Here is a 24940-nt window from a genome sequence, read left to right as displayed (position 1 = left end):
TTAAGGAAACAATCCCATTCACCACTGCAACAAAAAGAATAAAATACTTAGGAATAATCCTACCTAAGGAGGTAAAAGACCTGTATGCAGAAAACTATAAGACACTGATGAAAGAAATCAAAGATGACACAAACAGATGAAGAGATATACCAAGTTTGTGGATTGGAAAAATCTATTTGTAAAAGTGACTATACTACCCAAAGCAATCTACAGATTCAGTGCAATCCCTATGAAATTATCAATGGCATTTTTTTACAGAAGTAGAACAAAAAAGTCTGAAAATTTGTACGGAGACACAATAGACTCCAAATAGCCAAAGCAATCTTGAGGGGAAAAAACAGAGCTAGAGGAATCAGACTCCCTGACTTCTGACTATACTACAAAGCTACAGTAATCAAGACAATATGGTACTGGCACAAAAACAGATATATAGATCAATGGAACAGGATAGAAAGCCCAGAGATAAACCCACCCACCTACGGTCAACTAATATATGACAAAGGAGTCAAGGATATGCAATGGAGAAAAGACAGTCTCTTCAATAAGTGGTGCAGGGAAAACTGGACAGCTACATGTAAAAGAATGAAATTAGAACACTCCCTAACACCATACACAAAAATAATCTCAAAATGGATTAAAGACCTAAATGTAAAAACAGAAACTATAAAACTCTTAGAGGAAAAGAGGAAGAACACACTTTGACATAGATCACAACGAGATCTTTTTTGATCCACCTCCTAGAGTAATGGAAATAAAAACAAAAATAAACCAATGGGACCTAATGAAACTTAAAAGCTTTTGCACAGCAAAAGAAACCATAAACAAGATGAAAAGACAACCCTCAGAATGGAAGAAAATATTTGCAAACGAATCAATGGACAAAGGATTAATCTCCAAAATATATAAACAGCTCATGCAGCTCAATATTAAAAAAACAAACAACCCAATCCAAAAATGGGCAGAAGACCTAAATAGAAATTTCTCCAAAGAAGACATATAGATGGCCAAGAGGCCCATGAACAGCTGCTCAACAACATCACTAATTATTAGAGAAATGCAAATGAAAATTATAATGAGGTATCAACTCACACCAGTTAGAATAGGCATCATCAGAAAATCTACAAACAACAAATGCTGAAGAGGCTGTGGAGAAAATGGAACCCTCTTGCACTGTTGGTGGGAATGTAAGTTGATAGAGTCACTATGGAGAACAGCATGGAGGTTCCTTAAAAAACTAAAAATAGAATTACCATATGACCCAGCCATCACACTACTGAGCATATACCCCAGAGAAAGCCATAATTCAAAAAGACACATGCACCCCAATGTTCATCGCAGCACTATTTACAATAGCCAGGTCATGGAAGCAACCTAAATGCCCATCGACAGACAAATGGATAAAGAAGATGTGGTACATATATACAATGGAATATTACTCAGCCGTAAAAAGGAACGAAATTGGGTCATTTGTAGAGATGTGGATGGATCTAGAGAGTGTCATACAGAGTGAAGTAAGTCAGAAAGAGAAAAACGAATATCCTATATTAATGCATATATGTGGAACCTAGAAAAATTGTAGAGATGAACCTGTTTGCAAGGCAGAAATAGAGACACAGATGTAGAGAACAAACGTATGGACACCAAGTGGGGAAAGTGGTGAGAGTGGGGTGGTGGTGGTGGGATGAATTGGGAGATTGGGATTGACATGTATACACTAATATGTATAAAATAGATAACTAATAAGAACCTGCTGTATAAAAAAATTCAAAAAAAAGAATAAGGAAATAAAAGTTTTTATTTTACCTTCACTTATTCCTTCTTCAATGCTCTTCTTTTTTTAATGTTGATCTACATTTATATCACTTTCCTTCCCTCTAAAGAATTTCTTCTAAAATTTCTTGCAAGTCAGGTCTACTGGCAACATATTCCTTCAATTTTTGTTTGTCTCAGTCTTTATTTCTCCTTCACTTTTGGAGGATAATTTCTCTGAGTACAGAATTCTAGATTGGTGGGATTTTTTCTCTCAATAATTTAAATATTTCACTTCTCTCTCTTCTTGCTTGCATGGTTTCTGAGGAGAAGTCAGATTAACTCTTATCTTTGTTGTTCCATAGGTAATATATTTTTCCCCTCTAGCTTCTTTCAGGATTTTTTTCTTTATCTTTGATTTTCTGTAGTTTGAAAATGATATGCCTCTGTGTATTTTTCTTCATTTATGCTACTTGGTGTTTTCTGAGCTTCCCCAGTCTGTGGTTTGATGTCTGACATTAATCAGGTTAAATTCTCAATCATTATTATTTCAAATTTTTCTTCCTTTCCTTTCTACCTTTCATCTGCTTCTGGTATTTCCATTATGTGTATGTTACACTTTTTGTAGTTGTCCCAAAATACAAAATATTGTTCTCTTTGCTTTTCAGTTTGGAAGGTTTCTATTGAGATAGCCTCAAACTCAATTTGAAACACAGAGTGGAGTAAGTCAGAAAGAGAAAAACAAATACCATATGCTAATACATATATATGGAATCTAAAAAAAAAAAAGGAAAAGGTTCTGATGAACCTAGGGGTGGGACAGGAATAAAGATGCAGATGTACAGAATGGACTTGAGGACACAGTGGGGGGGAAGGGGAAGCCGGAACAACATGAGAGAGTAGCACTGACATATATACACTACAAAATGTAAAATAGATAGCTAGCGGGAAGCAGCTGCATAGTACAGGGAGATCAGCTCAGTGCTTTGTGACCACCTAGAGGAGTGGGATAGGGAGGGTGGGAGGAAGGTGCAAGAGGGAGGGGATATGGGGATATATGTATACATATAGCTGATTCACTTTGTTATACAGCAGGAACGAACTCAACATTGTAAAGCAATTATACTCCAATAAAGATGTAAAAAAAAAAAATGGATGGGGAGTAACAGGCTGTTCGGAAGCTCTGAATATGTAGGTCGGGCTTGATAATCCTAAGCATTATTGTAGGGTGATCCCCATTTACTGGTGAAGACCTATGCTTAGGTCTTTCCTTTGGACTGGTCAAATAAACCAGAGAGATTTCTTCCTATCTCCTACTGAGAGGGTGAAGGACTGGGTGTCATCGTTCTGGGGCTGAGTGAGGTATTCACTGTGCCTGTCAATCTGTTAATAGCCCCAGTTCCAGAAGAAGCTGATACTGAGATTTTGGGTTTGGTTCTTAGTTTACCCCATTCTGGTTTAAGGTTGTTCTTCCCTAGTGCTAGGATGGAAGGCTCATTATGGCAGGAAAGCTGAGATCAAGAATTATATCTTAGCTTTGACATTTCCAAAGTTTAAACTCCAAAGGACCCAGGACATAAAGTTTATGTTGTTGTGCAAGATAAACTACCTAAAATTTGAAAATAAGGCAAAATATTGGCTTTATGACCTTTCTAAAAAGTCTGTGAAAGGTCATCTGACTTACCCAGGGAATGACACTTTTGTTGTGACCCAGGTATTTTACAACCCTGGTCAATTAAGAGATTAACTTTTAGAAGAATAATAAGGTGTGATGATATATTTACGGGGGGTGGGAGCTGGTAGAGAAGTTAACCTCCACACTTGTCTACAGAGCATTAACTTGTTTAGTATCTATTTAGCAATCTTATTTCGGTATTCCTTTCTCCACTAACTCTATAATCCCCATTTCTCAAACTTTCTACAAACCAGCTCTCGTCTTACTGCAGGTTTCTTCATTAATGAGTTAAACTTTGGCATGAGTTTGCCATCTGTATGTGTGGGAATTATGTTTTTTAAACAGTTTGAGAATTGTGCTTTTACGCCATCAGTGAAAAATCTGGAAGAATAGTGCTCGGTAATGATAAATTGTTTCTCCTGGCCTTCCTCCCCAGGTTAGATGAAGTTCCCCCAAACTGGGAGAGGAGAAGAGTCAGAGGGAAGCCAAAGAGCTTAGAAACTGGAAGGTGTTAGGAAGAGGTCTGAGGTGCAGAGTGTAAGTAATTTACTTTTTATAAAAAGTGGATCGTACTGTACTTGCTATTGTATATTGTACTCAATAGTATGGCATGAACATCTTTATAGGTCAACAAATAACTCTTCTAAAATACAGCTTTTCTTGGTTAATCGTACTCCACCACATGAGCTAGTTTCATGATTTAGAAAAACTGCCCATTCTCCTTCCAACTGGTAGTCACAATCAGTCTCATTATCCTAGTTTTTAAGTCTTGAGTTAAAAGAACATCTCCTTATTGGAAAGAATCCTAGACTGGGTGGACCCCAACAGACAGCTCTATTCAAGATCTAGTGACTGAGAGCTGGCAAAACCAAGTTAGCTTCTCTTTCCGAAAACCCCGTAATGAAGCCAGTTGTGTTTAATTCTCGCTGGCCATTCGAGGGTGACACTGATTCAACTCCTTCCAAGGAGAGCTTCAGCAATGGAGGGCAATGGGTTCAGGAAGCCTCCCTAATGTATGTCTTAAGTAATAGCAAAACCACCCCTAGGTCTGTATTCACGTAGCCCTTGACCATGAGGTAGGGATGTGCCTTCTGGCTGCAAGCTGGTGCTACACTTCCCTCAGCCTATAAACAGAAAGTAATAAATGGGTCTGCTCAGAAGGGCATCGGGGAGACTGCTGTGGGCTTCTGAAAGAAGGACTTCTGTCGTGGACAGAGATACCAGTGTCCAAAAGCCCTGACCCCATGGTGGTAACTGCAGTGCCCTTAGCAGCCCCTGAAATTGCACTTGGGAGTGGGGAGCCTCAGAGTTTATCAATAACCTTTCCCTGGGATGCTGGTTTTAATCATTTCCTATTTCTTTTGGGAGCTTACATTTGCCACAAATCAAAGCTCCTCCAATTGAGAACAATGTTGGGACTGGGATTTTGTTACTATTGTGTGTGTGCGCGTGTGTGTGTGTGTCCTGTAGCTTTGAAAACACAGTGTGTTCGGATCAAACAGCAGCATTTGGATTGATATAAATTTGGTCAAAACAGATTTCTATTTGTTTTTGCTATTTTGTGCATTTTATCCTAAAAATCAAAGACACATAGAATCTATTCAATGAAGTCCCAAGAAACTTTTTAAAAGCTTGTTCCTGTGATAGAAACAAAATACAAATTCCTAGTTTCTTTTTATAAGAGAAAAAAATGTCATTTTCCCCCAAGTGTTGAGAGAAGAAAAGAATATTTATAATACGAATCTGGAGGCTAAATCAATTACAGGCCATGACCGTTTCTCTGTTATTTTATTGTTTTAATAATGTTGTGTTATATTCAGGGCATATTATCTTCATTAGTTGAAAGGACAAAATAGAATCACATGCAGACTTTCTTGGCAATTCATTTAATTTCCTGTTTTCTGTCTTTTTGGTGACTGCTGTAGAAAGACTATTTTAAAAGCTTCCCCTTTGAAAATGGCCCAAGGAGCAAAGGAAACTTGTATTTTAATGATTTGTGAGTTGGTGAGAGGAATGCATTTCACAAGGCCTAGCTACCGTTCCAAACGGTGACAGGACAAAAAAGAACTGAGTGAAAATGTAAATGGGACCAAGTCGTGGGTTTGGGGAACAGAGGTTAGTGCTCATCTGCTTCATAAAAGATGGTGATGATGTGTTTTCCATGTGTGAAAGGCTGGAATGAGTGATGTGAAGTCCAGTTGTCTTAACTGGGTCAGAAAAATAACATTGCCTGCAGAAACAAATATGTGATAATATACATAACTTGTACACGTCAGAAAATACAAATGATTACACCATTAAGGGCTCTCAAAAATAAGATAGCTCTTTCCCCTGCTTGAAAAAGAACACCTGGGCCAGGTAAAGAAACAGATTTCAACCCTCTGACCCTTCCCTCCCAGCCTCTAACCTTCCCCACACAGATTCTGTAGACTGGGACAGTTGGCATTGGTCACAGAGGCAGCTGCAATGAATAAAACAGCTTCATCCTGGGTTCCTGGATACCTGTGCAATGCATTCCCAGAAGACTCTGGGCTTTCCAGCCTGTAGGACCCACCCTTTCCCCCTTACTCTCCTCCAGGAGAAAGGAGGAATCCAGGGGGCTGCCTGGATTTCATAAAGCAAAAACCCTTCGAGAGGTGAACTTCCATGATTGTACTGTTAAATGTATTATACCTTGTGAGGGACCATGGTCTTGTCGGCTTTGAAGTACCTAAGTTGTTGATTCCAAGGGGACTGTCGTCTTTACTAAGAAGAGAATAAGGAGGTATATCCACCCTTAGCCTTAACCTTCCCCCAGCCCCCCTTCAAATAAGAACTGGAATACAATTAAAGGGCACATGTCAGAAAATCTGATTTGGAGAATATGTGGTGAAGTTTTATCTTTCATGAAAGAAAATGTTCTGTTTTTCCCATTATAAATGCCTTGGTTCCTGCCAAGCCTCTTTTTTCCCAAATGTCTTAGAAGATCTTGGTATAACTCAGCAGAGATAGGACAGCACCAACACTGAGTTTAATTTAATCCAACATTGAGCGCTGTTATATTAAGAATACTTCCTGAAATCCCTTCCCCACCATCAGCAAAACAGCTTTTGATACTAAGAATCCGTTTTTAATTCTCTCATTGAATAATGTAATACAGTTTCCATTTGGACCTTGCCATATAGGCACAGTGGGCTGGGAGGGGAAAGTGTGGTCAGTCTTTCTCACGACGTGGCAGATTCTCATGGCTCAGTCCTGGCAGCGCCAGTTTGGGCATCTGGCTGGTATTAGGGACTCACAGAGAGGCCTGACCATGTGACTTTCCAAGGTCAGGTGGTCATGAAAGGCTTCACGGGCAGGGACCACCAGTGCGTGCCATGAGGCAAGTGGTCAATAAATGTTAGATGTTAAGATAAGCACGTTAGGATTTGAAATCTCAAGATCTGAGTGATCAAAATGCACTTTATTAGCTATAAAAATTGACCCATCGCTTCATGTACTGGCTCAGAGAAGTGTGAGAGCTTGAGTATTCTTGTAGTAGAGGAGGTTGTTTAAGGCAGGCAAAGCTCTGTTCTTTTTCAAACATGCCTGTTTCAAATGTACTGTTCTTTTCTTTTTTTCTTTCAATGGCTTCTATTTCTCCTTGCAATGCCTTAATCGTTTGAACAGAAAGGCTTCTCTGAGGCTTGTGTAGAAGGCTTCATCTAGCATCCCTGCTTTGCACAGACCCCAAGCCCTGTCTCCCACCCCTAAATCAATGTCTGGGTCCAAAGACCCCTTGGGCTACCTCTACACCAGCTCATGCCTGTGCCACTAGTTTTTATTTCTCTATTTCTGGCACCCAAAAAAGGAGTCATACTTTCCCCCCCCAAACTCATTTTTCTTAATGTTTAGACTTTAGTGCTTCTACACATGTTGAGGGAAGGGGCATAGCTACATTAGCTCAGGTCCTCCTTATTGGAGAAAGTTCCTTCCATCTCCTTTACATTGTGGAAATATACTCTATTATGTTCAGAGACATTTTAAGAGTAATAACGTCTAATCTTTGAAGAATGAATTACAACAAAATTAATGTAGTTTAAAGCATAACAGAATGAGTTTCTATGATCAATATATAAATGCTGTTTCTTCATTCTAGAGTTCAAAAGCTATTGCTCCCCTCCCCCCATCACCCATTGGGTACCACTAATTACAGGAATTATTATATTTCTTAGAATCATTAGATTTTTATCACTGGAAGAGAAACAGCTGCCTTCAAGGCCAGGCAGATAACACAGACGAGTGACTTTGGTGAAAGGCAACAGGGAGTGGTATGGACTGTAGTAAAATGGAGACCTCAAGCTCCATCTAGAGGTAGCCAGGTTCCATTTTTAAAAACTGCTGCGATCCAGGCTACATGTAAATCAATGAAACTAGAACACTCCCTTACACCATACACAAAAATGAACTCAAAATAGTTTAAAGGCGTAAATATAAGACATGATACCATAAAACTCCTAGAAGAGAACACAGGCAAAATATTCTCTGACATAAATCATACCAATATTTTCTTAGCTCAGTCTCCTAAGATGAAAGAAATAAAGGCAAAAATAAACAAATGGGACGTAGTCAAATGTAAAAACCTTTGCCCAGCAAAGAAAACCATCAAAACAAAAAAGACAACCTACGGAATGGGAGAAAATATTGATATTTGCAATGATGTGACTGACAAGGGTTTAATATCCAAACTATACAAACAGCTCATACAACTCAATATCAAAAAAAACAAACAACCCAATCACAAAATGGGCAGAAGACCTAGGTAGACATTTCTCCAAAGAAGACATAATGTCCAACAGGCACATGCAAATATCCTCAACATCACTAATTATTAGAGAAAGGAAAATCAAAACCACAATGAGGTATCACCTTACACGGGTCAGAATGGCCATCATCAAAAAGTCTACAAATAATAAGTGCTGAAGAGGATGTGGAGAAAAGGGAACTCTCCTACACTGTTGGTAGGAATGTAAATTGGTGCAGCCACTAAGGAAAACTGTACAGAAGTTCCTTAAAAAACTAAAAAATAGAGTTACCATATGATCCAGCAATCCCATTCCTGGACATATATCTGGAAAAGATGAAAACTCAAGTTCAAAAAGATATATGCACCCCAATGTTCATAGCAGCACTATTTACAATAGCCAAGACATTGAAAAACCCAAGTGCTCATCAACAGATGATTGGTTTAAGAAGATGTGATATATATAATGGAATATTACTCAGCCATAAAAAAAGAATCAAATATTGCCATTCGCAACAACATGGATGAACCTAGAGAACATCACACTAAGTGAAGTAAGTCAGGCAGAGAAAGACAAATATTATATACCACTTATATGTGGAATCTAAAAAATAATACAAATGAATCTATATGCAAAACAAACAGACTCACAGGCATAGAAAACAAACTTATGGTTACCTAAGGGGAAAGCGAAGAGGGAGGGATAAATTAAGAGTATGGGATTAACAGATACAAACTGCTATGCATAAAATAGATAACCAGCAAGTGTTTACAGTATAGCACAGGGAATTATATTCAATATCTTGTAATAACCTATAATGGAAAATAATCTGAAATGTGTATTTATTTATTTATATGAATAACTTTGCTGTATTCCTGAAGCTGACACAATTTTGTAAATCAACTATACTTCAATAAAAAATATAATATATACCTAAGACTATGAAAAAAAAAACCCTGCTAAGGTCCAAAACTAACCAAGCACAGACTGAATTCAACCTAAAACACATTAGCTTACCAGCGCTAATTAGTCCAATGGTCCTCATTGTGTAGCAGAAAATGAAATTTAAACAGAGTAATTTGCTCAAGGTCATGAAAAGTCAAGACTAGCCTGGCCTCAGGTTTCTAATTCCAATATCAGAGCTCTTTCCCCTGTCCCATACTGACTCTGATTCTTAAAACACCCTTTTAAAAATAAAGAAGGGTTGGCATGTTGCTCTGATGAAAGTGATGTGGCCAAACCCCTTGTCCCCATATTTCCTTTAACAAAAAATTCTGAATGACATCAGAACATGGACAGTTGGTCAAAAGTCTGAGCAGACAGGCAGACCTGGGCTGTTTTAAAGAAAAGGCTTGAGGAGTGCTGCGTGAGTGTACGGCTCAGGTTTCCCCACCTCAGCAGTGAACTTGGACAGCCACAGGAAAACCTGAGAATCACTGATCGTGTCAGAATTCTGCACCTGTCTCATTCAGAGAGGGCTCCAGAAGCCCTGACACCATCTCTTTCCAGTCGTGACGGGGCTAGGGGCAAGATTTTCACTTATGAAGCACCCTGAGAAATTCTTTTGGCCCAGACGAACAAAGCCCAGCTGGAATCACTTTTGACACACGGATCCTCGCCTGCTATGCCATGTGACCTCGTGCAAGGCCAAGATTTGCTTTTGGCCTCTCAGTGGCATTGCATCTATCTTGAAGGAGTTATGTGTAGGAAATGTGTAGTGTGGTGTGTGGGCGAGAACATGTGTTTGGAACCAGACAGACCCACTTGGTTACCCTCTGCCCTGCTTTAGTCAGTCAGTCAACGAACACTTCCTGAACGCCCACTGTGTGTCAGGCACTGTTCTAGGCCCCCAGGAGACCATGGTGAACAAAGCAGGAAAGGCCCTGACTTCATGAAGTTTACATTGTAGTTGAGGTGGGGCATGGGGGGGTTGGCAAGAAATAAAATAAATAATTAAATTATATGTTAGAAGGTGGTGGATGCTCGGGGAAAAAATTAAGCTGGGACAGAGAATGGAGAGTGTAATTGAAATAATGTGTTCAGGGAAGCCTCGTTGAGCAGGTGGATATCTGAACAAAGACTTGAAGGGGGTGAAAGAGTGAACTCTAAAGATGTATGGGGGTGGGGTTCTATGCAAAGGCCCTGAGGTTGGAGCCTGCATGCAGGGTTCAAGAAATGACAAGGAGACTGGCCTGTCTGCATGGAATGGGGTGGGATGGGAGGGGTAGGAACTAAGTTGATAGAGGTGATAAGGGGAGATCAGGCCACTGAAAGCACTTACACTGAGTGAAATGGGAAGATGCTGTGGGACGTATGTTGAAGAATTTCCTGATGGATTAAATTGAGGGCTCAGAGGAAAAGAATAGTCAAGAGTGATCTAAGGTTTTTGGCTTGAGCAGCTGGGAGAGTGGAGGTATCATTAACTGGGATGGGAAGCGGGGACGGAACTGATTGCAGGGACGGTAAGAATCCAGAAGTTGGGGAATTCCCTGGAGGTCCAGTGGTTAGCCAGTGGCGCTATCATTGCCGTGGGCCCAGGTTTGACCCCAGTTCAGGGAACTAAGATCCCACAAGCCACGCGTTGTAGCCAAAAAAAGTATTAAGAGGTTGCTTTTGAAAATGCTAAGTGAAGATGACGAATAAACAGTGACGTGAGTCTGAAGCACACGAGAGGGCCTAAACTAAGGATATAAATGTGGGGTCACATAAATGGTATTTAAAATTGTGATATCACCAAAGAGTGATGGTAGGGAAGAGAGGGGACCAAGCCCTGGGACACGTCAACCCTTAAAAGTACAAGCTACCCATGTGGGAGCTGGGTGGCTACAGGTGCACTGGGGTTAGGACCAAGCTCTCATTCTCCCAGATGCTGACAGTTAACAACCTACCTTCCCCCACCCCCCATTCCAGGAATTACCATCACATGAAAGGGGCTACCACACCCAAGCCTACACCCTTATCTCAGGGACAGGCTGGGTTCAATGACTGGTCAATTCCAGGGTTCAAAGCCCATCCCTTTGCTTCCCAGCTGCAGGGCGCCCGTGATATAAACTGAGGCCACTGTTGCACCTGCTTCCCCCCTCAGCTTCCCCTCTGCCTGACCCCATTGCCTGAACACCCTCAAGGTGCTGTTTCTAAGAGCACCCCTGTGGGCAAATCTCCATCTCAGTCAGTGTCCCAGGGAATCCATCCTAAAACAGTGGCTCTGGGCATAGAGCTTACTTCTACAGTTTCCACATTTTTAATATGGTGATAATTATAACTACCTGGCAGGATGGTTGTAGGGAGAAGAGACGTTATGTGTGAAGCGCCTAGAATGATGAGCCGTTGTAGTGCTCGGGAAGGCTGTCTGTCTTCTCTCTGGAGTCCCTAGACTACATTCACATGCTTCTTTTGTGTGCTCTGACAGTACCCTCCCCCTCTCATATCATAATTATAGATTGCAGTATTCTACATTATAACTGCATATTTAATTTTCTCCCACCCCTCTTTCCTGTAAGCTCTATATCTGTCTTATTCATGATTGTATCTCCAGGGATTAGCACACTGTAGGCACTACATAAATATCTATTGAATTGAATTGAATTGACACCTGTCTGAACTTATGGACTAAGGCCTGGCGCAGTGTGGCTCAGCTCTGGGAATTATCGACCTGAGTGACCTTTATGAGGAATTTGGTCTGGTCCTATGCAGCCCCATCTACCAATCCATTCATCCGTCTATCCATCAAAAATTATCTACAGAGCACCTGAAAAAATGAGTAGAAGCCAGTTGTGGGAAAAGTAGGAATATTTCAGACCAAGAAAGATCCCAAAAGGGGGAAAAAATTTGATGTGTAGAGGAAAGGAGAGAAAACCAGTGTGAAGGGAGCAGAAGGGGGATAGAGGGGCGGGGGCAATTCCTGAAGAGCAGTGCCCAGTTTAAGAGAATCATTTTTTTAAATTAATTGTTTTTATTTTTTTATTTATTTTATTTATTTTATTGAAGTATATAGTTGTTTTACAATGTGTTTAATTTCTACTGTACAGCAAAGTGACTCAGTTATACACATATATACATTCTTTTTTATATTCTTTTCCATTATGGTTTATTCCAAGATATTGAATATAGGACCCTGTGCTATACATTAAATCCTTGCTGCTTATCCATTTTATGTATAGGAGTTTGTATCTGTTAATTCCAAACTCCTAACTTATCCCTCCCCCTTCCCTTTCCCCTTTGGTAACCATAAGTTTGTTTTCTATGTCTTTGAGTCTCTTTCTATTTTATAGATTAATTTGTATTATTTTTTAGATTCCACATATACGTGATATCATATGGTATTTGTCTTTGTCTGACTTACTTCACTTAGTATGATAGTCTCTAGGTCCACCCATGTTGCTGTAAGTGGTATTTTGTTCTTTCTTATGGCTGAGTAGTATTCCATTGCATATGTGTACCACATCTTCTTTATCCATTAATCTGTCGATAGACATTTAGGTTGTTTCCATGTCTTGGCTATTGTGACTAGTGCTGCTATGAGCATAGGGGTGCATGTATCTTTTTGAATTATAGTTTTATCCAGATGTATGCCCAGGAGTGGGAGAGAGAATCATTCTTGCTACCAAGAGAATGGATTGTAGGGAAGCAAATGTAGTAGGAGGAACTCGGTAGAGGTTATTGAAAGAAATGGAAACGGGGGGATGGAGAAAAGTAAATGTCTTCCAGATGCACTTTGAAGGGAGCCATGATAGGACTGACTGAAGTGGGAGGTGAGGGAAAAGAAAGCATCAAGCCTGGCTCTTAGGTTTGGGGCCTGATCCACTGAGTGAATGGTGATGCCAGTTACAGACATGAGGAAGACTGAGGGAAGAGGGTAGGATTTTAGGAGAGAACCAAGAATGCCCTTTAACAAATGCTGTTTGGAAACTCAGGAGGCTGCCTCGGGATGGCCAGCTGTGGTCATCTCCCTCCCTGGGCCTGCCCCGGACAAGAACGGAGCCCAGCGTCTATGGGGATTGCCTGAGGTTCCAGGGGCACCCGAAGAGCCTGCAGAAGAAACGGCCTGCAGGGCTGGGGCTAAGTAACCATGTAGAGAACAAAGCATAAAGCAGCGTTTGTCTCCAGCAAAGATCAGCACTCCGTGTTCTTGGAAACAGAAGTGCATGGGCTCGAATGTTTGCAGCTCATGACCAGAAGGAGAGGTGCTCCCCAATCAGGGACACAGCCCACTGCGAGCTCCGGGCATGCTGCCCTCGGTTCCATGAAGAAGGGGCCCCTTGTCCCACACACCACTGGAATGGAAACCAGATCTGCAAGTGAGCACGGGCCTGCCAGATGGGCACTGTTCAGACATCCACGGGCAATCGGGGGCCTCCTCGTGTGTTTGGCCCTGATTACGCCTGGCTTCACGCTAAGAAAAGCAGATCTCTCTGGTGACCACTGGTCTGTTAAATCTGCCAGGTGTGCTTTGGGACTCGCTGGGCTTCTGGGGGTCTACAGTGGGTAAGGAGGGTGGCCTGGAGACTTTTCCTCCAGCCCAAGCCCCGGGGGATGTGACAGCACTGAGCCTGCAGGCCACTTTTTTTTTTTCCTCAGGAAAGTGTCAGGAGCAACTCAAATCCTAATGCCCTTTGGCTGTGAGCGCCGCAGAAATATTGTTGCTTTGTTGGGTCACAGAGCTCCCGTTCCCCAGCCCCAGGGGCCTCTCTTTTTTTGCCAGTGATTTGGCCATTTCTCAGTGCAGCCCGACAGTGCACTCTCTATCCATCAGGAATAAATGAAATCTTCTACTTCCTTCCACAGTTCTGTGCCAGTGAGATTATTTTAAAACACTGCCCCGTCAGCACTTCTCCTCTGTGATAGGGCTGGTCTCATCAGCCACGAGAGATTGAATATGCAAATGGACGATGTCCAGACCTTACATAAAAATACAACTCTGACCCACCACCTGCAGCAACCTGCCCAGAAAACCAACCCCTTCATCTATAATAAACAGCCCAAGAAGCCAGCTTGATATAAGTCAGACTCATAGCAAGCCAGATTGCTATCTCTGGTGATAATCCAGGAAGTTATAAAATAACTTCTCTCACAATCAGCCCCAAATGGACAGGACTTGAATAATAACTTCCAGCCTCCCTAATTTGTGTTACTGCTTTCAACTTAAAACCAATTAGAATCAAATATGCCCCCTCACCCTCACATAGGATGCTGGCTTCTAGTTAGCCCGCCTCCAGCTTCCCCAGGCCACCAGCCTCCAATCAGGGTATCCCTGAAGTCTTCCCTTTTTCCCACTGTAAATCTTTCCCACTCCTCTGCCTGCCTTTGAGTCTCTGCCAAATGCAAAAGCAGTGGCTGACCCCCGTGCTCTAGAGCGAGCTCTGAATAAGTAGCCTTTGCTTTTCCATTTGGTCGGTCTTTGTTTATTTCCACAGCCATTTATTGACTTCTCCTTTATGAATTTCCAAAAATAATTTCATAGGGCATTTAGGCAGCCATACTGAGCCCCAGCGCAATAGTTAGGGTACAAATTAACCTGCTATAACAAAGAGACCCCCAAAATACTAGGGCCCAAGTGTAAATTTCTCTCCCATATACCTGCCTGCACTGGGGGTGGGCGAGGATGGGTAGGCAGCTCTGTTCCTTGAGGCCACTCAAGGACCCAGATACCCTTTTCTGTTGTTGTTGCTCTGTTGTACCCTGGGGAATAAGCTGGCTCAGCTGTGCCCTGTCTGTGTTCCGACCACAGGAAGGAGGAAAATCTTCCCTTTCAAGGATATGGCCTGAAAGTTGTATGCATCACTTTACCTTACAACTGGCCAGAGCTTAGCCCCATGGCTGTACCTAGCTGTGAAGGAGGCTGGGAAATCAGAGTCTCTGCAGGCGTCTAGCACCTGTAGAATGGGAGAAAGTGGGTGTCAGAGGACAGTTGACAGCCTCACCCAAAGTGTGCTGGGTATTAAGGGATACAGGGTATACGCAGCTTTTGTTCTCAAAGGTTAACCGATGATGTATAGGGTGAAGACTAGATCTAGCCGGGCATTTGAGACCTACCATACGCTGGCTGTTACCTCTATTTACCCAAAAATCCCCCTTCCCCTTCCTGCCCATGTGCTCCTGTCGAATGGAGCTATGCCATGCTCTGCCATAAGAACCACTTCCAAATTCAAGTAAATTCCTTTAAACATTTCTTCCATCAGTTGTTTAAAGAGTTTTGAAATCATGCCCCTGGGTGCTGCTGAAGGTGTGGGAGAGGGTGGCCCAGCCCCCCACCATTGCCATAGTGTCTTCCCCACCATGACACTTACTCTGCTGTGTTGTCTTTCACTTTGTCTACTCTGTTGCCCAATTGTGAATTCAGCCAGGGACCAAGTCTGTCTTCTCCCAGCACCCAGCCAGACCCAGGCACACAGAGGTTGTGTTGGACAAGCCGACTGGGTCACAGACCTTATTTCTTAGGGCTCATCATCTGAGGAAGTGCCCCTGACCCATAAAGAGTAGACTACCCTTACCTGGCCCTACTATTCTCAGGGTTGCCCCTGAGAATCCAGATAAGCACACTGGAGGAATAACAGAGTTTTAAGTTCACATCATCACTATGATGGTTAATTTTATGTGGCAGCTTGACTGGGCTAAGGAAGGCCCAGATAGCTGGCAAAACATTATTTCTGGATGTGTCTGTAAGGAAGCTTCTGGAGAAGATTAGAGTTTGAATCAGTAGATCAGCCAAAAAGATCACCTTTACCAATGCACGTGGGCATTATCCAATTCACTGAGGGCCTGAATCGAGCAAAAAGACAGGGGAAGGACAAATTTTCTTTCTCAGCTTGAGCTGGGACGTCCATTCTCTCTTGCCCTTGGACATCGGTGCTCCTGCTTCTCAGGCTTCAGACTCAGACTGAATTACACCACTTGCTTTCCTGGTTCTCCAACTTGCAGTCAATTCCTAGAATAGATCTCATCTGTATCTATATATCTATGACTATAGCTATCAATATCTAATCTCCTATTGGTTTTGTTTTTCTGGAGAACCCTGACTAATACAATCATAGTCTGCTTAAGCCACCATAAGTATCACAACTTTAGAGAAGCTGCTGGGCTGCCCATTTGTGGGAATGCTTCTCCCCTGTAGAAAGGGGGTAGTTCTCAGGCCCATGTGGTTTGGCCACTGGCATGTGACTTTGATCTTCTAGTCTATCCCCTGGAACATCATGTTCTGTAGCTCCCTTTGACCCGGCACTGTCAAATTCCCTCCCCACAGACCCTGGTCATGAATTAGCAGCCATTCTAGGCATTCAGCAGTCTCTGTGTTCCCTCCACCACCACAGAGCCTCAGGCCAGGACATCTCAGGCCTGTGGATGTCCTGAGCAGTTTGAAATCTCTTCAAAACAGTGAAAGCTTTATTCAACAACTATTTAGAGAAGAGGCTGAATTATCAGGTTTATGTGGTGGTAAGATGAATATGGGGGTTTCCTGGTTGCAGCATTCTGCTTCGCCTCTGTTGGTTTAGGCAATTCAGCTCTGACCCCAACTTGCATCCTCTGCTCAGGCAAACAGAAGCCCCACATAACTTTTATTTGAACAAGTCCCATGGCAGTCTCGATGCCTCCCCTTTATCCTTAAGCAGCTTATCAAATGATTCTTTCCAATTCTCTTCCTGAAAACAGCTCTAGTAAATACAATTTTTCCATTCTGTTCCATTCCCAGGAATGTGTTAGCATTCCTTATAAATTGCTGCCTTGACCCCTAGCCCAAATCCCATCTCAGAGAGCTCAGCATCCACTGCTGCTGACCCTCCCTGGCTGTGCAGGCCCCTCCCAGCAGCCCCAGCCCCAGGCCTCTCTGTCTTGCCCATTCCCAGCCCTGAGGCCTACACCTGCCCTTGTCTCCCTCACATCATGAGCTACCTTGAGATACGGATGGGAAGTTGAACATCAGCAAGTCACCTGCATTTCATGCCTCTCCTGGCCTCCAGAGAAGCAAATGAGGGTTTTAAAATAAGAAAACCTAGGCTTGAGTAGGAGGAGGAAGACTGCCAATGAAGATCTCTTAATTCAAGGCTGCTAGTAAAAAGACTTGAACTGTTTCTATTTTTAAATCAAGTGAATCTTTTATTTATTTTTTTTAGAAGATGTTGGGGGTAGGAGTTTATTAACTAATTTATTTATTTTTGCTGTGTTGGGTCTTCGTTTCTGTGCGAGGGCTTTCTCTAGTTGCAGCAAGTGGGGGCCACTCTTCATCGCGGTGCACGGGCCTCTCACTATCACGGCCTCTCTTGTTGCAGAGCACAGGCTTCAGACGCGCAGGCTCAGTAGTTGTGGCTCACAGGCCTAGTTGCTCCGCGGCATGTGGGATCCTCCCAGACCAGGGCTCAAACCCGTGTCCCCTGCATTAGCAGGCAGATTCTCAACCACTGCACCACCAGGAAAGCCCCGTAAACCAAGTGAATCTTTAATGTTAATTCTGATCTTAAAAAAAAAAAAAAAAAAGGAAAAAGAGATAGAGAAAGAAAGAAAAGAGATACTTTCCTATTATAATTTCAATCCCAAGCCTTGTGTAAATCAAGCCCTCAAAGGTGCTGGGATGGGAGGGCATTTTCTGATTCGCATGGGACTCCAAACTGCTCCCCCACTGCCAAGCCCAGGTGCCCTCATCGCTTTCCGCAGGCGCGTCGACGACAGGCTTCCTCCTGCTCCACCTTCCCTTCCAGCAGCCTTCCCCCAGCTTTATCCACCTCTTCTCAGTAATTGGGGGTGGAAGTTATTTAGCGGTTTCTTTCCATTTAAATGATTACATTGTGCAGGTCTCAGCACCTGCAAATTTCCAAGAAAGTCCCCATGTATTCCAATTATCTCACCATCAGCATTTTCAGCTTCTCCAATCTGCTAATCAGAGCTGTGGGTCGACGTAATGCCTTCGGAAGCTAAATTGTTTTGCGCACGCGGTTGCCATCCCGGGATGATGGCCCCCCTCCACGGACACAACAGGAGCCTAAAGACGATGAATAGGAGTTGCCTGCTTTGCAACCACAGAAGATAATTTTGGCTTATCCTTCTCTCCAAGCAGGTTATACATTTTTTTAAGATCTGAATTTTAAAAGCAAAAACCGAGACGGTAGAGGATTTTTTTAATGACTTCACATATTTAGTGTAAGTACTGCTCTATGAGTCACTGTGCAGGTAGGAGCAGGGAGAAGGGGGGGAAATGGATAGGAGAAAACTGGGAAGTAGGTGGGAGAAAAAGAGGACGCTGTGGGCTGTTTTAGACTGTTTCAGGCAGGCACCTGGGATGGAGCCTCTCCAAGCACCCTGCTTCTGCAGCACAGTGAGTGGTGCTGCATTTCCAGCATTTCCTTCTTACCCAGGCCCCTCCCCGCCTCCTCCCCACACACAGAGTTCAGATTTCCTTTGGGGTGCTGAGTCCTCCGTCTTCTGGGTCTTCCCGAAGCCCATGAAATAATTTGTCTTTCAACACTAGTCCTGCAGGAATGTGCACCGAGCAAAGAGGGAGGCCGGAAGCGCTGACTCATTCATGACGAAATCTTCCTAAGTCTAAAGCGAAATGAGAAAAACAAGAATAATTATATACACATACATAATTATATATATAATTATAATCATATATATATATATGAGATGGTATAAGATTACTGACTCATTTTGGGGGAAAGACCATTCTTTTATACTGAGATTATGCTTTTATTTTTTATTTGGGGTCAAAAAGTCCTGTTCTCAAAAAGGTATGACAGAAGATGGTAGATTTGGCGTTTTGTTTTGGTTAATCTGTCATTTGGCAACATTAAAAGTTGACTAACCTCTGTAGGGCTCCCCACAGCCTTCAAGCTCAGTCCCTTGAGTTCAAGACCAGGGCCAGACTAGCGTGGGATGGAGTCTCTAGAGCATCTTCCCCTCTTTGCTTTTCTCACTTGGTGCGTACCTCCGCTTTGGGGTCCTCTCTAACTCTTCCAGTGTCTCCTCCCAAGCTGGAGACAGCATTGCAAAGTCAAGAAGATCCCTTCTGGGCAAGAGAAGTTTCCGTGCTCCAGACCTCCCCCTTCAGGACTGACACGATGTCTAGTGTGAGTTAGGAATCTCTGCCCTGAGGACCTGCCAGTGCAAGTTGGGAGAGCTGCTCGTCCGACCCCTTGCTCTGTACCCCCCACACCCCCTTTCTCTCCATAGCTTCCCCCCCTAGGAAGCTATCCTGTCCACTCTGTACACAGCCACACCAGGTGGGATTGGCCTGGCCTCCAGCTGGTCACTGTGGGGTAGCGAACAGGACTGTTCTCAGTGATCATGCCCTCAAGAGAGCCCTGTATCAACCCAGAACGCATACGGCAGTTCTCACCACGTAACTGTAAACTCATTCATCAGAAGGCCATGTGAGCTTTACCTTTCTTTTGTGAGAGGGTAGTCATTTGGCATTCTTTGAAACCGGAGTTTATGAAAAGACTAATTGTGCCCTAGGGAAGTGGATACACCTCAACCACAAAGCCACAGCTGAACGCTTCTGCTGCACACACAGTATCAGAGAAAAGTGGGGATTTAGCAATTTCTCTTTCTTAAGCAATGATGATGAGGACAGGTTTATAGGTGGATTGCTTTGAGGTCACCTAAAATGTTTTAAAACTTAACCAGATAATTGCCCAAGGCATGTAACACAGTGACCTACGCAGACACACCTTTTGTCAAATGAATCTGTTATCAATTGCCCCAATGATACCGCATGAAAAACAACCATGAAACCTCAGTAAGTATATAATAGTAAGCATTTATGTAGCTCAGAGTCTGCAGGTAGGTGGTTTAAGCTGGGTTCAGATGGACTGTTCTATTCTCAGCCGAGCTTACTCACGTGTCTGGGGCTGAGCTGGTTGTTGGCTGGTCCAGGATGGCTTTGACTGAGATCACTCAGCTCTGCTGCCCTTAATCATCCTCCTGTAGGCTAGTTTAGGCATGTTCTCCGAGCAACTGCAAAGAAGCAAGAGGGTGGAAAGGCACAAATGCTGTTTCAAGCCTCAGCTGACCTTGGATTTCATTTGCCAACATTCCATTAGCTAAAGCGAACCACACAACCTGAATCACACAACCCGGCCCAGAATCAGAGTGTGTGTGTGTGTTTGGGGAGGGGGGTGAGGGCAAGGTGGATGGCTCTGCGGAGTTACCTGGTGGAGGATGTAGACACAGGGATGGGTGCAGGATTGGGACTATTAAAGCAGTCAGTCTACCACACTGTACTTTTTAGGTTTCTCTTGCGAGTGAATCTGAATTTGAAGAAAGCAGAGAAGGGAAGGCAGATGTGTCTTAAAACCAGCCCCTCTTCTTCCTTTCATTTCCCGACCACACACCAGTGTCCCCACCCCTTCCCCAGCCCCCCCACAGGCACACCCATGAAACTTGCATAAGGCGATAGCTGTGCTTGCAGATAATTGTTAGTATATAACAACAAACATCTCAAGCTATGGAGAGGGGATGCAGCCTAGTGTTGCTGTTTGTATGAAACAGAGGTGTACTTCCCATACCCACACACCCAAATTTGTGAAGTGTTCACAGCCAGATAAATCTGATTCATGCAGCACATCTGTCACCAGTCTCCCACCGCTGGGTTATTGTAGCAAAACAGTTTTCCACTCCCGCTTCCACGCCACCATCAGTAGAAGCCTTGAGGTTTGGTGACAGCATCTGTAAGTGGAGGCATCGCTGCTGTGGTGGAGGTGACAGGGCAGAGGGGATAGGGCCTAATGGGGAGTGAGTGACTTAGCCATGGGTGATTTGGGTTTGATCTCTGGTTCTGTCACTTGCTGGCTCAGGGCCTTGGGACTCCTTGGTTTCAAGTAAGTAAAGCCAAGCTCAAGCAGGATTAAGATATTTTTATTTTCCTTCTATTTTTTCTCTATCTCCTGGACTCCATGTGTGCTTGATTGTCTAATAATAAGATTTAGTTTTCTGGAGTGGAGAGTTAACGGTAACTAAGACCCTGCGAAGACAAATGTCCACAACCATAAATAATTCCAAACCGTCGCCAAAGTTGATTTTTTATAATTCCCTAGCAAGGGACAAGTTGGTGCCAGCCATTGGAGTTGGTGTCAGAACACCTAAGGGATGTGCACTGGGGCAGCAGTGGGCTCAGACAGTCTCCCCAAGTGTTCCCTGTACCCGCATGCCAAGGTTAGCAAGGCGAGCAGGCCCAAGGAAGTTGAGAAAAGAAAGACAAAATATATAATGCAAATCCACAAATAGTTTTGAGCCAATAGAAAGTAAACATAGAGAAGTGATGGATAAATTTGGCTCTATTAAAAACAAACAAACAGGGCTTCCCTGGTGATGCAGTGGTTGAGAGTCCGCCTGCCGATGCAGGGGACACGAGTTCGTGCCCGGTCCGGGAAGATCCCACATGCCGCGGAGCGGCTGGGCCCGTGAGCCATGGCCGCTGAGCCTGCGCGTCCGCAGCCTGTGCTCCGCAGCAGGAGAGGCCACAACAGTGAGAGGCCCACGTACCGCAAAAACGAACAAACAAAACTTCTGTCCAAAAGACATCATTCACGGGACTTCTCTGGAGATCCAGTGATTGAGACTTCACCTTCCAGTGCAGGGGGTGTGGGTTTGATCCTGGTCTGGGAGCTAGCGTCCCACATGGCTCGTGGCCAAAGAATCAAAACATAAGACAGAAGCAATATTATAACAAATTCATTACAGACTTTAAAAGTGGTCCACATCAAAAAAATCTTAAAAAAAAAAAAGACACCATTCACAAATTAAAAAAAAAAAAGAAAAGGCAAAGTATGAGGGAAAATTCTTGCAGTGCATATAAATAACAAGGGATTATTGTCTAGAACAACAATCCCCAATTTTTTGGCACCAGGGACCAGTTTCGTGAGAAACAATTTTTCCACGGACAGGGGTGGGGAATGGTTTCAGGATGATTCAAGTGCATTACTTTTTTTTTTTTTTTTTGTGGTATGCGGGCCTCTCACTGTTGTGGCCTCTCCCGTTGTGGAGCACAGGCTCTGGACACGCAGGCTCAGCGTCCATGGTTCACGGGCCTAGCCGCTCCGCGGCATGTGGGATCTTCCCGGACTGGGGCACGAACCCGTGTCCCCTGCATCGGCAGGTGGACTCTCAACCACTGCACCACCAGGGAAGCCCTCAGTGCATTACATTTATCGTGCACTTTATTTCTATTATTATTACAGTGTAATATATAATGAAATAATTATACAACTCACCATAATGCAGAATCAGTGGGAGCCCTGAGCTTGTTTTCCTGCAACTACATGGTCCCGTCTGGGGGTGATGGGAGACAGTGACACCTGTAGCGTGTTGCTTATGTCCAGTCTCCTCCGTGATCTCCTTTTCGTTGCTGTCACTGCAGAAAACCCTGCTTCACAAAGATAGGATGTTGGAAACGGAAGCAGGCTTTTCAGTGCTTTTGTGGCAATCTCAGGATATTCCTCCTTGACTTTAATCCAGAATGTACGGAGATTTGAAAGTTGTCTCAAGCATACTTTTAAGGCCACCATCATGTGCGATCTCAAGCGGTTGATTATCTTCTAGCTCGGACAAAGTCGATTCACCTGGCTGATTGACAATATGGGTGGCGGATCCATTCCTTCCCAGTTCTAGGGTCTTTTGTGGTTGGGAAGTAATGCTCAAACTCTTTTGAAAGCTGAGATAGGTGATCATGCACCAGCTGGGAGAAAGAAGGCCTTGGCTCCGTCTCTTTCAAAATCTCTGCTAATGTTTGAAACATGTCAAAAATCCCAACATTCCCTCATCACCCCCATAATTCCAGTGTGGCTTTGAATGCAGCCACTTTATCTGCCGACTTGAACACAATTGTCTTTCTCCCCTGAAGTGACAGATTGAGTTCGCTGAGCAGGTTGAATATGTCACACAAGTAAGCAAGTTTTGCGACCCATTCTGTGGCACTGAAATATGTTGCCAGCGGTGACTGTTTTTCTAAAAGAAATCTCTGGAGCAGCTCTCGTAACTCAAAAACTCTGGCCAGAGATCCACCTTTAGAAAGTCATCTCACTTCTGTGTATAAGAAAAGATGTGTGTGCTCTGCGTCCATCTCCTCACAGAGCAGCGTGAACAGATGTGAGTTAAGGGCATGCACTTTAACGTGGTTGATAATTTTAATTACATCCTGCAAAACATTGCTAAGTTCAGGTGACATTTTTCGGCTAGCCGGCATTTCTCTAGGGATGACACAGTGCATAGACTCACATTCAGAAGCGACCTCTTTGACCCAAGTAGTGAAATCAGAAAGCCGTCCAGTCATGGCAGCCGCTCTGTCCATGCATATACCAACACGAAATGACCAATTCAGTTTTCCTGATATGTAATCACTCAAAGACTTCAATAGCTCTGCAGCTGTGGTGTTGGTTGGCAACAAAAGTGCACATAACATATCCTCACACACATCCTCCTGAAAAATACATCACAGAAAAACAGGCACTCTTGCCTTGTCAACATCGGTAGACTTGTCAACCTGGATTGCATAGCACAGTGAGTCATTAATCTTCTCTAAGAATTGTGCGTCAGTATCCTCTGCTATTTCATCAATTCGTCTAGTTAAGATGCTAGCCGAAAGAGGAACACATGTCACCTTTTGAACTGCAGCCTTTCCTAAAAGTTCACAACACATGTCCTTAGCAGCAGGCAGGATCAACTCTTCACCAATAGTAAAGGGCTTCTTAGCTTTAGCAATGCTGTTAGCCACTAAGAATTATGCTCTCAGCGCAGACACATTTGATGACGTGGTAGCCTTCAATAATTGCTTCTGTTCTTCGTGTTCACGTTATTTTCTTTTGGAAAACTCCAAAGGCTTGTCTTTTAATGCAGGGTGCTTGGTCTCCATGTGGAGAAGCAGTTTTGAAGGTTTCATGGCTTCGTTGGATAGCCTGTCGCCACATGTTATACAAAGTGGGCTTGGAGAATGTGAATCACCTGTTGCAGTGAACCTGTAAACTAAGTAGGACTCTTGGTATTTTCTTTTAAATGCAGCTTTCTTTTTGTTGGCAGTCTTAGAGTCTTCTGCTGTCTCATCATTGGGTCTTTCCCCCGTTTCAAAGCAGCTCTCCAGCGACGTTTGGTTTTTACTCATTTTGACTAGGGTTAGCTTGTGGACTTACCAAAACTGTGACTGAGACAAGTGTGCAGAGCGGGAAAGAGGCACGGACGGAAGTGGTAAATAAAACAATGGGCAGGCCATGCACGGACTAAAATAAGTATCAGATTCTGACTTAAAGGCTGCCACAAGATGCAGCTGTACAATTGAAGTACATCAAATCACTTGCCACTATAAAGCCTGCCACCAGATGCAGCCTAATTGTCACTTGCCACTCACTGATGGGGTTTTGATATGAGTCTGCAAGCAACTGATTTATTATGGTCTCTGTGCAAATATCTCTGCTAATGATAATCTGTATTTGCAGTTGCTCCCCCGTGCTAGCATTACCCCCTCTGCTCCACTTCATATCATCAGGCATTAGATTCTCGTAAGAAGCGTGCAGCCTAGATCCCTCACACGCGCAGTTCACAGTAGGGGTCGCGCTCCTATGAGCATCTGACACCGTCACTGATCTGACACGAGGCGGAGCCCAGGCAGTAATGTGAGCGATGGTGAGCGGCTGTAAATACAGATGAAGCTTCCCACTGCTCACCTCCTGCTGTGTGGCCCAGTTCCTAACAGGCCATGGACCAATACCAGTTTGTGGCCTGGGGGTTGGGGACCCCTGGTCTAGAACATATAAACAGCCCATACAAATTCCTT

The sequence above is a fragment of the Aethalodelphis obliquidens genome, unplaced genomic scaffold (assembly GCF_003676395.1).
Source record: "Aethalodelphis obliquidens isolate GAN/ISIS:26980383/991018 unplaced genomic scaffold, ASM367639v1 scaffold4, whole genome shotgun sequence".
In the NCBI taxonomy this organism is placed as follows: Eukaryota; Metazoa; Chordata; class Mammalia; order Artiodactyla; family Delphinidae; genus Aethalodelphis; species Aethalodelphis obliquidens.
The sequence above is the reverse complement of the archived record's forward strand: the minus strand, read 5'-3'. Positions refer to the sequence as shown.